Here is a 13,421-nt window from a genome sequence, read left to right as displayed (position 1 = left end):
ACTTTGTGTATATATATAGATGTGTGTACACTTATTTTTATAGCTATCTATAGGTATATCTATAGATATCTAAAACCATGATAACTGGTGAGAACTAAACTGCAGTGATACATATATCTCATGCATACCAAAGTATGTACATATGAGAGAAGACTGTTGATAAGCGATGGGAGATCAGTTTACAGATAGACAGGCTTCTTATCTCTGCCAGGTGTTCAAATAAAGGATGTGTCCTCTGAGAACAGCATCACAGTGAAGGGGAAATATTTCCATGAGCCACAGGTCTATGCCACAAAGCAGCTTTTCTGCTAGGGTGAGGGGTGTGCCTCCTGTTCTCTGATCATTGTTGAACTGCAGTGCTTTTCTTTTCCATTTCTTTTACACTTCAGAACTGTAGGGAGTTAGCTGTGGAGTGATGCGAGTGGTTACTTTCAGCTAAATCCAGAAGTGGAAATGTCTTGTTCCTGCAAGGGGTGTGCCAGGGAGAGCAGCTGCTTTCCTGATCTGGCCTGTGAGCATCTGCATAGCTCTGATTCCACAGAACAAAGCTGGCTGTCTTCTGTGGCAGCACTAGGATACCATTAAGGGCAGTCTTGCTGCTGCCTCCTTCCCTGTTGCGCTGCTTCATAGATCTGATATTTTCCCTTTTTTAAAAAAAATCACGTCAGTTCTGTTTGCCTCTTTTCTTCGGCATTCTGAAGCCTTCCAGACTTCATTTATCCCCTTTACCATATCCACTGCTCTTTTTTAGTGGAGCATTTAACTTGAAGGCTCGTATCTCCATCGTTCCCACCTAGCCTTGGGCTAATCTCTTTAATGATCCCACAGGTTTTCCTTTTCCCTGGGGTACTTAAATATACATAGCACCTGCCTGGATGTTCATGCTTTGCTGCAGTGTCTGCTAACCACAAGAAATGAGGTTGCTCCGGAAAGCAGAATTTAATGGATTGTTTTATTTTAAGAAGCATGTTCTTAAGTTTTAACTGACAGAACTATGCTATATAAAGCCCCTGTTGGGTGGGCAGGCAACAACTAAAAACGCAGAGCCTCTGTCCTCTGGGGAAGGTCCATTAGAAGCAGTAGTGTTACTGAAGTGGATCTCCAATGTGATGTAAAGCCAGCAGCACTCCTGAACAGAGTGCTAGGGGGGCATCTCAGGGCACTGGGGCTGGAGCTAGGAGGGAGCTCCTTCCCTTTCTGTAGAGGTATGTACTGCACGTCTCTGGAGAAGAGTGCTGTGAAAAGGAGCAGACTAATAAGATGGAAGAGTGCCGTGAGGTTAGGATTGTTACTGATGAAGGTCTAGAGACAGTAAATGCTGCCAGGAAGCACTTTTAGGTGTTTGACATCATCTTGACATCCCAGCTTTTTTTTTTTTTTTTCCTTCTCAGAGGTATTAGGCATATTTCTTTGACAGTGTTTGGTGAATCTTTTCAGATTGAAGATGAGAGAGTGAAATAGTTGCAAGTGCCTGTTGTGTTTGGTACTGGTCTAGTAAGAGGCCTAGAAGGCAGTCATATGTACTGAGGAGGGCTACGAAGATGGTGAAAGGCCTGGAGGGGAAGACGTACGAGGAACGGCTGAGGTCACTGGGCCTGTTCAGCCTGGAGAAGAGGAGGCTGAGGGGAGACCTCATCACAGTCTACAACTTCCTCGTAAGGGGGTGTCGAGAGGCAGGAGACCTTTTCTCCATTAACACCAGTGACAGGACCCGCGGGAACGGGGTTAAGCTGAGGCAGGGGAAATTTAGGCTTGACGTCAGGAGGGGGTTCTTCACAGAGAGGGTGGTTGCACACTGGAACAGGCTCCCCAGGGAAGTGGTCACTGCACCGAGCCTGTCTGAATTTAAGAAGAGATTGGACTGTGCACTTAGTCACATGGTCTGAACTTTTGGGTAGACCTGTGCGGTATCAAGAGTTGGACTTGGTGATCCTTAAGGGTCCCTTCCAACTCAGGATATTCTATGATTCTATGATTCTATGATATTTGTGGTGTAGCATTCTCTTTGGACTTGGCTTCGTTTGCAGCAGAGGATCAGTTCTGACTGCTAAGGAAGAGCACTGTCCTGGGCAACCCTCTTGTCACTGAGGTGCCAAGGAGGTGAGATCTGGGGGCTGCTCAGTGCTAGGATGCTTCTTACCTGCCCAGGATGTCTGACAAACCAGTGCTGATACTGGCTGCCCCATAGTCTTAGCAGGCTGTCCTCTGCAGGTGGTGCAGTCTCTGAAGATCAAGTGTTTAATGGCAGATAAATTCCACCAGGTGTTCACAATTTCATTAGCTTCTGGCTCAGACAGATCTCCTCTGTCAAATATCGTCAGGCAGGGAATATTTTTTTACCATATTCCAATGAGTGACAATGGATGGAAGTGACACTGGTTATTCCAGAACAGGTTGAATATTTTTGCTTTGTTACCTGCTTTAAAGGCAAACTTCAAGAGCTTAAACTCGTTTGGAAGGAATTTGTCACAGCATCCAGTGCTCCCACTGCCACCAAGGCAGTTCTCAGAAAGATACAGAGAAAAAAGTTGTCCTTGGAGAGCTCAGAAGGCAGATCACTCTCTAAGTCCAATAACAGCGTATTCTTCAACTGAGTCTATCTCTGGATGTCTTTGTAGGTTCAGAATTCAGACTAGACAACAGCAAGTGAATCGTCAGTTAAAGACCACTTGGCAAACACGAGCTGCTGTGTCTTCCTTTGTGCTGCACCTGTGATATGCCTGAGTTTGAGACTGGGATCTTTAGACCTAGTCTAAAGATAAGACACTTTCTAGTTATCTTTATCAATCTCAAGCAAACTGCTGAGGATGGACCCCCAGGAAACCCCCTGGTTTGGAGTAATTACTTTTTATGGCTCTTTTGCAGGAAAAAAAAAAACACAAACCATCCCACCGTGGAAGTACTTCAGATCAAATGGCACCTACTCACTTCTTGGTGTATGGTTCTGCTCTTCAAAGACCCCAGAAACTCTCTGGGTTTTCCAAATGACTGCTGTAGAGATTCAGTAGTTTGTAGGATTTTAGTCACATGCTTTTAAGATTGAATGCACGCAGGAAGCTACCAAGGCAAATCAGTACTGAAGATCTTAAATGCTTCCGTGGTGTAATAGGAAAGCAGCTGCTGTTTGAATTCAAACTCGAGCTATGGATGTCCATATGTGAAACCGTGTTTTAAAAACCTTCCCCCCATCCTACAAAGCAGACTTTAACATAAAATCCATGTTTTACCATTTTGATGATGACCCACTGTTTGGATACTTTTAATCCTCAATCTGTATAAAAGTTATGTCTTGCATTAAATCCTTTTTTTTTGTGGATTTCTGAGGTAATCCCCTGTATGGCATATAGCTTGTTCTTTAAATTGCTTACATACTAGGAGTTGTGTTTAAAAAGTTTTAGAGCATTGGTTTTAAACAATATTCAGCTTTATATACATTTGTAATCAAAACTCAGTGTGTTACGCAGTCTGTAACTCTAAAGTCTTATCCTGTCGAAATTGTTCAGTACTTTCTGTAACTTAGTTAGTGACAATAAATCAAATGGGGCACTTGGCAGAGGAGTTGCTGATATACTACGTAATGAGCATGATTTTTTTTGAAAATGACTTTTGTTGGGGTTTCTTTCTTGAAGATTTTATGGAAAAGAAATAATCCATTCATAAGGGAGTGTGTACATTCAGTTGTGCCAGTAGATGGACATTGCTGGACTGTTAAGGGTGTACTGAGATGTCTTTTCCTTTATGTCACATTGCATGCATGTGCAATATATTTGTAATCATAGTTGTGTCTTAAGTATAGAAGATATAACGAGAAAGTCCAGTGTTTCTTCTCTTATTCCCCTCTTGTGTTCTCCGCCTTGGGCTGGGTTTTTAGTTTAATTTTTTAGTTTTTGTTAAATAAAAATCAGAAAAGTGCCCATTGACAAGACACAAAGCTTCTTGACACTGGTGATGTCGTGATATCTTTATTTAACCATGCAAAGGATTTATACTGACCCTTTGAATATATGTAAGGATAGTTAATCTCATTTCACCATGAAAAATGAACAAAATTCTCATCCTCACTGTTCATGTGGTAATTCTTGGCATCTTCCCCGTCCCTATGTAAGTTGTGCATATTGCTGACCTGAGTGGAGAGTTTGTTCCTCTCGGGATGGATTCAGTGATCCTATTTATGTAGTGCAGCCCTGCAGACTTGTGTACATAACCGATGAAGTGGTGGATTGCAGTGAGTAGCTACTGTGGGGAACCGGCACCTTTGTAGGTACTTGTGCTGCCCAGGCTAATGTGACACGTGAATATGTCCTCAGCCATCCTGTTGGGCATGGTTACTAGAGGGTTTGAGTTCTTTATAAAAAGTTCCAGTCACTTTGTACTTAGCTAATGCTCCGTGACATCTGTTTTGTAGTATTTTTTTTTCAGTCTGGCAATAACTGTTCTAAAGCAGATCTGCTATTTCTTGAACCAGAGGTATAACTGAAAGCATCACTCTTGACTGAAATCACTTATGTTAATAGGATCCTGTCTGACATGATTTTAGTCAGGTTTGCAGAGCTGCATTTGGAAGGCACCTCTTCGCTGTGTAGAGCACACATCCTGGTGATAAGATAGAGACCTCTGGGTATGAATGAACTAATACATGTGAGCCTTTTATAACGTGTAGCTTCAGAGCAGTTCCTTCTGTAAGCATGTCAACACTTAAATGAGGACCAAGATCTTGGCCAACTGGAAGATGCTGGTAGCGAGCTAACTAGGGGGCAATGCTGTCTGGAATACCTGTCCACTGCACCACCAACCACTTACTGGAATTGAAGTGGGGGCACCATGGTGTTAAAGCTCTGATGTTTTGAGGATGAAGGAAGCTTAGGGAGGGGTGGTGAATTATTCTCTTGGAGCTAGGATCTGTGATACTTCCATGGAAACAAGGCCTAATTTTTGTAAGAGCTTCTCGTTACATTTTTAGGTGGTTTGTTTTAGTGAGTATGTGTTTAGTAATATTTAATCTAGGGTGAAGTATCTCGGTGGGACTTAAACCTGGTGTTTTTATTATGCTTTACTGTAGGCCATTATCTTCCATTTTCCTATCCCTGTAGTCTTTAAATGGGCACATCGTGTTTTCTCTGTAGATACTTCCCGTTAAAAACAGAGGCATTGATTATAAAATAACACAAGCAGTCTTCTGACCTTTAAAAAAATATAATTAGGCTCTAGCATGGTGTTATTGTTTAGCTCAAAGTAGTTAAAAGTGTGTCTAGAAACTCATGCATGGTTTTTAATAGTTTAATGGATCAATGATCCAGTGATTTTTTTTAATGCTTATCTTTAGTTTGTCATTCTGATACTGAAAAACGAAGTTAAAATTACTTTGGTTTTGTCTTTCTCTTTGCAGATAAAGCCACCTGAGTGTGCTACCAAGTTACGGAACAGCTGTCTTTTCAAACGTATAAACAGAAAGGATATTCTCTACTTACTTTTTTAAATGGTAAGTTGTTCAACTGAGCTCTTACTGAACGTTGTCATGTAGGAATGTATTACACAAGCTTTGGAACTGTGATAAGTCCTAAAGATGAAGACCAATGAGGAAGTCTGGAAACTGTCCAGAAGGTTTTTGAATCAAGATTGGAAAGGAGGCTTATTTCTCTCATGTCGAAAATATGCTGTATTAGGCCGAGAAACAAATGTCAAACACTGCTAGCCCAGGAGACTGGTATAATTTAAATGCTAATCTGGTTGTGTAGAAAACAGAAATACATTTGTTGTGTTTGTGGATATTAATGAAATATCAGATTTAAAATTTGCATCTGCTAATTACTTTTGCCCTGTATATTCTGTGCTTTGCTGATGTGTCGTCATAGGAATTTAACCCAAATCTGATGAAGTTATGTTTGACTGCTTGCCTCAAAAAGCATAGCACATAACAAATTACCTAAATTTATTGATATTAAACTAGCTTTCTGTGGAAAAACCCCTCCATCCCCAAACTATCTTGGCTGGGACGTACATATCCCACAGACTTCTAGATGGGGAGTACCTCTTGTGTTGGTGAGAGAGTATAAAAACAGCTATGGAGCACTTTCTTCATCGTGTGATGCAAGATTGATGCATGCTGATTGGCAGAAGTCCTTCTTTAGCACCAAAGTTCAGGCAATTTTTTTAGCATAAGTAAAGCTAATTTTTTTTTAAGGGACTGCAGCTTGACCACTTCTGCAGTGGGAGGCAGAGAAACCTTTTAAGCAGGGGGATAACCTGGAAGAGAGCTTTAGTGTTCTTCTGTGGGGAAGGGGAGGTTGAAGATAGTATTAACTGCTTGTAGGAGAGACCACTTTCCTCCAGACCTGCACCAAATTGTGTGAGCACAGGTCTTTCCTGTAGTTAGTCCTTACATATGGTCACTCCAGTAGCTGTCTTTAAGGCCCCTAATCTCTCCAGTATCTGGCCCCCAGATTTAATCTCTCTAGGAGCTTGTTTTACACACTTCTACTGCGTATGAGATTAAAAAAGATGACGCTGTCCCAATAATTTCCAATATTTTGCATTTTTTTTAACACTACAACCTTAGATTGTTGCAACACTCACTTTGGATGTATTTCAGGCTGCATGGAAGCACATTTGCTTGTTTTTGAGAGATTAAAGATTGGTTGTTAAAGGAATAGGAACCTAGGCTTAGGATTTTTTTCTACCTAAGTCATGTTTATTCATAAAACTTTATGAATTATTTTGAGATTTGCTGTTCATACTCAGTGTAGTATTACAAAATACCTTGTGCAGGTAAAGCGTGATTTTCATGTAGAGTTTAAATGAAATGGATCTACAGTTCAATAGTCTGGTGTTTAGTATAGCTGAATGGTATTTAAAGACTATGTTGAACACACTTGAAAATAATCACCCTTTTAACAACAAAGAAATGTTTTTTAACAATTAAACATCACTTTGAAGGAAATAGTTTAAACAGAAAGGAACAGAAGAATACTAAAAGCTAATTATAGTAAACATAATAAATTCTAATTCTTTGTTGAACACTGATCGTCCATGCATCACAAATGTTCTAATAGAACATACAGTTGGCAGCTCCTCCTGGTCAATAAATGACAAGCCTGTAGTCAAAGTAATGACTGATTTCTAAACAAATGTAGTTATTTTCAGCTTCCAAGGATTTCACTTTTAATTCATCATTTTTTAAAATGTCTTAATTGGCCTATTTTGCATATATAGTAAGGTGTTTTCATTTTAAATCAAGTCATTCTTACTGTCACTTGGATTGTAATTGTGCCTTGTCTCTTCTTGCTTCTCTGGATTTTCTAGTGTGCTTAGGTAATATAAACACCCCCAACAGTTGTCAAGTTACTCAAAATGAAATACAACTGTTAAATGTTTGTCAAAGGTACTGATTCCTTAACATGCCATCCTCTGTAAGTAGCGCACACAGGCTTTTTTTTTAAACTTCCATTGTAATGCTGCAATGGTACACTACAAAAGTGAGTCCCTTAGAGTTAAAGAGCGTGTAGCCAGGAAGGAAATATAAAATGTAGGGCTTGGAAAAAGGATTGTGGTGCTTACCAGCCTCAAATGTCAGTTCATTAGACCAGCTGAAGAACTCCTTTGTCATCACATACAAGTAATTCTAAGAAATAAGTGTTTATAGTTAGTATGGCAAATACAAATGTTTTGTATTCAATTAAATGTTTTTGAAGCCAGATGTTAAAATTTTGTATATGATTGCCCTGTGGATAAGACTGTTCCAGTCTTTAGAAATGCTTCTATCGTGAGAGCACATTAGATTTTTTTGTCAAGGTTAAACCAAATTTATTTGTGAAGAATTCTGTCTCTACTCTTGAACTTCTCAATCACATAACCTGTGTTCTTCATGGCTGGTTAATTATAGAATGATTTAGTAACTTGTGTTCTTGATTTACAACGAAGTCTTAAGCAAAGCTACCTCCAGATCTTCATAAGACTACAGTTAGCATTTTCCCAGAAGGAATAAGCTTCTCAGAACAGGAGAGAATGAGGGTGAGGTAGGTTGTGCAGAGGAGAGGAATAGGCTTCTGGAGAGTAGGAGGAAGATTTTAGGCTACTCAGCCAGCAAAATGCTGAAGGCCTCTAATAATGTAGCAGTGTATGGAGGGAGAGGTAGGACCATGTTTCCCAGATGGTGTCCTGTGGAGCAGGGAGGGGAAAAAAAGCTGTTTGAGAGAGGACCAAGTATCCCAGAATCCTTGTATTCCAAGCGGTAAAGCCAAAATGAGGTGGAACTGTTTTTAGGTAGAAATGACCTAAAACATGAGAAGTCTGATCACAGATTCTGATGTTAATTAAGAGGTGCATGCGTTGTCCGTGAGCTTTGCTGTTTTCTGTCTGATTTTGATTTTAAGAGACTCAGTAGTTGGGCTTAACTCTTGTTGAAATTGGGTTAGAGTTCTATTCAGTGCTCATTTATTTGCTTTAGACCTGACTGATGCTTGGAGTTGAGGGACTTTATATTTTTAAACTGCAGCCTGTCAAAATGGATTTGATGGTAGTACACAAGGAATAATTTGCTAAAGCTGGCATCTGCGCAGTGAGAGTATGCCCGTACTTCTCAAGATAGTGGTTTGAACACATTCTGTATTATGACTGTATGTGGGCAGTTCAGTGCCACTTCTGTAGGGCAAATAAATGCAGTTATAGACCTCTTCTTTGAACTTTTTATGTGATTGGCATCATAGTGATTTCCCTTCTGAATTACACAGCTAGTGTTTAGGGATCTGCTTGAAGATGAGGTTTAAATCTTGGTTGTCTGTGCAGTGATTAACTGAATCAGTTTCTAAATTTAACTGATGCAGTTAAATTGCTTCTTGAACTGCGTGTAGATTAGTCTCTAGTGGCTCGATTTTTTTTCCATACATGCAGCTTGTAGTCTCTGTAGATTTCATTGACTATTTAAAGAGCAGTTGAATAGCGATGTAAGTATCGATTGGTTCATTACATAACTCGGTGGTGGGGGTGTGGAAGGTCCATGTGATCTTAAATTACTTAAATGACACTTTCTGAATCAAAAGGGTGTCAAAGCCTTTGTGCCTAGCTAGCATTAACTTACCAGTCCACAAAAACTCTGGTCTGCAATGCAGTTGCGCAAGTTCTGCTCGGTTTGGTGTGGTTCTCAAGCGGTCTTAGACTGGGTGCTGACAATCATGACACTGCCTCATGGTGCCTCATCAGAGAGGTGGCAAGAGGAGTACTCATCTTGCTCAGTAGCCAGCTGCTTAGGGCTATCATCACGAAGTCCGCTCTTCTTGGATTGTGGGGTCTCACCGGCTCAGTGGGATTTAAACTAACAGTTGCATTTTCCAAGAGAATGTCGTATTCACCAGGCTAACAGCAACAGCAGCGCTGGGATGGAGACGTGCTTCTTAGCTTTTGAGGCTGTGAACTTGGGAATACATTGTTTGAAGGGAAGGAAGAGGACCTGGCTGCTGTCTGATGAGGGGGGACCTTGCATCTGACTTCTGCTCTTAGAACTGTTCACTTAGCCTTCTTTTAAATAATATGTTTGGATAACAATGTAGCCTTGGGGGGAAAAGGCGGGAGTCTGCACAGAGGTTCGAAACATGGACAAGATGTTTTTAGATGAGAGCTCACTTTGGGGGAAGTGGGCAACGATGCATGATGATGTTGGGAACTGATGATGATTATCTCTGACCTGGTATAAAAAAAAAACAACCTTGTGTTGCATCGTCTTAGGGATTTTTTTTTTGTTTTTAAAAGGCATGCATTTTACTTAAGGGAAGACTTTCAGCACAAGTCTTGTGACAAGATATACCTTTGATCACTACGTAAAAGAAGGAGAGCCTTTGGGTATCTTTGCATCCACTGGAGACTTTCTGTCTAGGTCAGCTGAGAAAAGGGATGGGATGTATTGTATGTGTGGAGATTAAACATTCCTGAACTGAGATGAAAACTGTATGAAGCTCAGACAGTAACATTTCTATGTTCAACTTTATCTTTTTTCATAAAGCTTGGATTGCCATTCAAGTGCTAATGATTTGTTCAATGAAAAATTAACGTAGTATGAAATCTTAATGTATGTTTAAAAGGATTTAATTATTTTGTTTCACGGCTTGCAGTATTGAGTAATGAAGCCATACCTAATTTTCAGATGCTTTGAGATATTAAGGGTAGAACTTATTAGGCACTACAATGAATACAATTTTTTTTAAACCTTTTTCGTAAGGGTGGATAGAGGCAATCTGTAGTGTAGTGCCCAAGCAAAAATCTGTATCAGCTGATCAGCATAAAACAATCAGAAACTTAGTTTGGTGTTGCAATTTTAATGGAAATGACTAAATATCTTGAGTAAAATGGAGTAGTTAGCTATTGGAAGGGAAAAAGTTGTGAAGGACAACCTTCTAGTAAGCATGCTGTAGAGTTCTACTGTTACTTCAGGATGTGGTTGTTAAAGAGAAACAATGTCATAGACATTAAAACTGCAGAATTTTTGTTTTATTGTTTCACTTTAGTGTGTTTGGGTTCAAAATCTACTTACTGGTGTTAAGAATGGACATCTGATTCTAGGAGACCTCTTTTCTTCAAAACAGTTTCATGATAGATCAATATTAATAATATTTTTGTCCAATATGCAAAATATGTGGAGGCAAACTCACGGCAACTTTAGGACTAAACGTTGTGGTGTGGGAGAGGGGAAAAGTAATCAAAATGTTATTGGAAACAGCCATTTAAGAGTAATTTCAATCTGCTTTTCACAAGAGCCTGCAGTGATTGTCAGGAGTCTAGATGGTTGCTCTTTCCTCTTTAACTTCAGAAATGAAATTAAAGGATGTTTTATCAATGCTTGTTGCAGTCATCTGCCTTTTCTTGTGAATAAAACAAGCTTGGAAAACTTTTTTTTTTATTGTGCAGCTTGTTAGGTATTTACAGAACTACCCTTAAACATCTGATTGCAGCTACACAGCATTTTCATGTAGCTGCCTCAGCTATGTGTTAGAATGGTTTAAAAAAATCCATATTAATGTTTATAGTTTAAACAAACGATTTAACATTGATGCTAGTAGGAAGCATTAATTCGTACCTCTCCTGTTAGATACGAGTGGCTCCAACTCCTGTTGGACCAGATGGCAGCTGCCGAAGGAGCAGTGAGACGTGGCATTGCCAAAAGTAAGGAGTGCAGAGCAGAGACCAAGCTAGTGAACTCTGCTGCCCAAGGGCTGTGGGGTGCATGAAGGACACAGTAGCCTTCTTTGCTGTGTTGGAAGCTGGAGTGGAGAGTAGGAAGGCAGTGGTCCTAGAAGGACCTGGAAGGAGAAGAGAGCCCTGTCAGTAGGGTTCCTATCAAGGAAGAAAAAGTTGGACTAGTGCTCTAAAATGTGGGCAAGGCGTCTTATTAGCCGTTAGTGTAAAAGTGATTGGATTTTCTTCAGGTGTTTGTTGGATTGTGATAGATGGAAGTTCTCTCAAAGTATGAAATATGAATGATGTAATCAGTTTAACATATATATACTACTCTAAGGTATTTGATGACAAAGTGGTGGGAAACAAGTTATGTTAAGAAGTGTTGTGTTTGCTGTGACTTGGAGGAATTGAGGCTTTCTAGACTGGTATTTCAAAACACAGTGAGTAGGTTCCTCTGATTTTTTTTTAATCGTTTATTGTAGATTCAACCCCACACATTTGAAAGTTTTTTTTTTTTTTTAAAAAAAAAAGCCATCAGACTTGAGCAGGAGTGAAGAGCAACTGCTTTTCTCAAGATGTAATGCTGTCTTTCATCTGACCGGAGACATGCTGTTCCTGAAAAGAAGGCAGCAGTTTCTGCTGAGTTTCTACCCACCCTTCTCTTTCAGAGTACTGTCTGTTTATTGGGGAGGGGGGGAAGGACACACACTAAAAGAAAATTTAATGCCTTTTAAATTAATTTTGTCTTAAATTTTTACAGATACATGCTGTTTTTCTTGTAAATAAACAATTGAAACCAATATATACCACATTAACGTTTACCAAAAGCATCTTTCTATGAAAAAGATAGAAATGATGCAGGTATGAATTTCTCATTTAGCTAACAAGAGACATAGCATTTGTAATGTGTACAGGAGAAATGTCACGTAATACAGTCCTTACAACATGACAGATGCTTCTGTGACTCTGGAGAATAAATATATACAAAATGCCTGTTTTCATCTGTCTGAAAAGATTTTATTGGCCTCAGAGTTTACTGGGACTCCTAGGTGATTTTGGTAAATGTGACAGCAGGGGGTGACAGAAAATTACAACAACTCTGAACTCTTTATCATAATTCTGTTTTTCTACCAATAAGATGGACAAGACTTCAATCCTCTTTCTATGACAATATTGACAGTGTTTCTTTCTTGTGGAAAACACTTATTAATCTCCCAGACCAATACATCTTTCAGGTCTAGTTACAATGTTTTAAGTAATCATGTTTGTTTAGCTTGCTATTCACCCGTGCAGTTCAATGCTGTAACTGACCTTTTGAAGGCCTCTATTTTGTTTCAGTATGAAATGAGTTTAGTTTGATTCACCGTTGTTTTTCCCTTCGTTCTGAAGCAGATTGAGTGCTCTCACTGTCACTTACGTGGCCTCAGCCATAAGGACAGTAACTCCATAAACTGCTTTGACTTCTTTCCTCCGGATTATGTTTCTGCTCACATGTGACTGATTCCAGCCCTGAAAGCAGCTCAGCCAGGAGCAGCAGCTTCAATGGGAGGAATGTTGGAATGGAATGGGAAGAGGAATCCATTTAATTAAAGCAAGGAGTAGTTGGCTTGCAGCTGTCTTAAAAAGCACAGCTGTAAGTGGAGTGGGTCCTAAGGCAATAGCTGGGTTTTGCTTCTGAGAAGGAAACACAACTCATCTTGTGGTTAAAGCTTCATTGCTAAGAATCAGTGTGATCTAGGTCCAATTTCCGATCCTTACACGGGCTTTGTGTGCTTGTAAGCATCATCAAATAGCTTTGTCTCCCAGCTGTGTAGCTGAGATGCTGCTTGCCTTTGTCAAGTTTGGAGAGGAAATTTAGTGTCTGGGTGTACGGATAGTGCAGTAACACAGGTACCACGTAACCTTACTGTAGCAGGCTTTCTGAAGCTAGTTTGCAGTGGCAGCCTTGTCAGATGGGGGCAGTCCATTTCTTCTTCACTGTTTTTTCGCTGGCCTTATTGCCAAGGCTTTGGTTTGTGGCTTGCTGCTGGCAAGATGAGTGCCAGCTAGTGGGTAAGACGAGGTCCTTCCCCCAGCGTTTGGTGGCCGAGTAAGTTGTAGGGAAAGGGAGGGTAGATAAAGCCATGAATCTTGCATAGAATAGAATGTCTTTATTCCCTCCTTTCCTGTGGAGCCTTTATTCACAAAAATTGGAGGGAGCCATATTTCAAAATCATTATGTGACAGGTTTTCAGCCTTCAGATGATGGGATTTTTATC

At 40.0% G+C, this 13,421-nt stretch overlaps 1 protein-coding gene across 2 annotated transcripts in view; it reads left to right on the top strand.

Annotated features, from left to right (window-relative positions):
* The window catches only part of WASF3 (WASP family member 3), a 66,531-nt gene that overhangs the window by 15,950 nt on the left and 37,160 nt on the right, over nucleotides 1-13,421 (top strand). For both annotated transcript variants that reach the window (XM_066989744.1, XM_066989743.1), the window contains exon 3: nucleotides 5,387-5,479. The gene's annotated coding sequence lies outside the window, so the exon portion shown is untranslated. The remainder of the gene's footprint in view (nucleotides 1-5,386; nucleotides 5,480-13,421) is intronic.

Source organism: Anser cygnoides, chromosome 1 (assembly GCF_040182565.1).
Source record: "Anser cygnoides isolate HZ-2024a breed goose chromosome 1, Taihu_goose_T2T_genome, whole genome shotgun sequence".
NCBI classification, from domain to species: domain Eukaryota; kingdom Metazoa; phylum Chordata; class Aves; order Anseriformes; family Anatidae; genus Anser; species Anser cygnoides.
The sequence above is the reverse complement of the archived record's forward strand: the minus strand, read 5'-3'. Positions and strand labels throughout refer to the sequence as shown.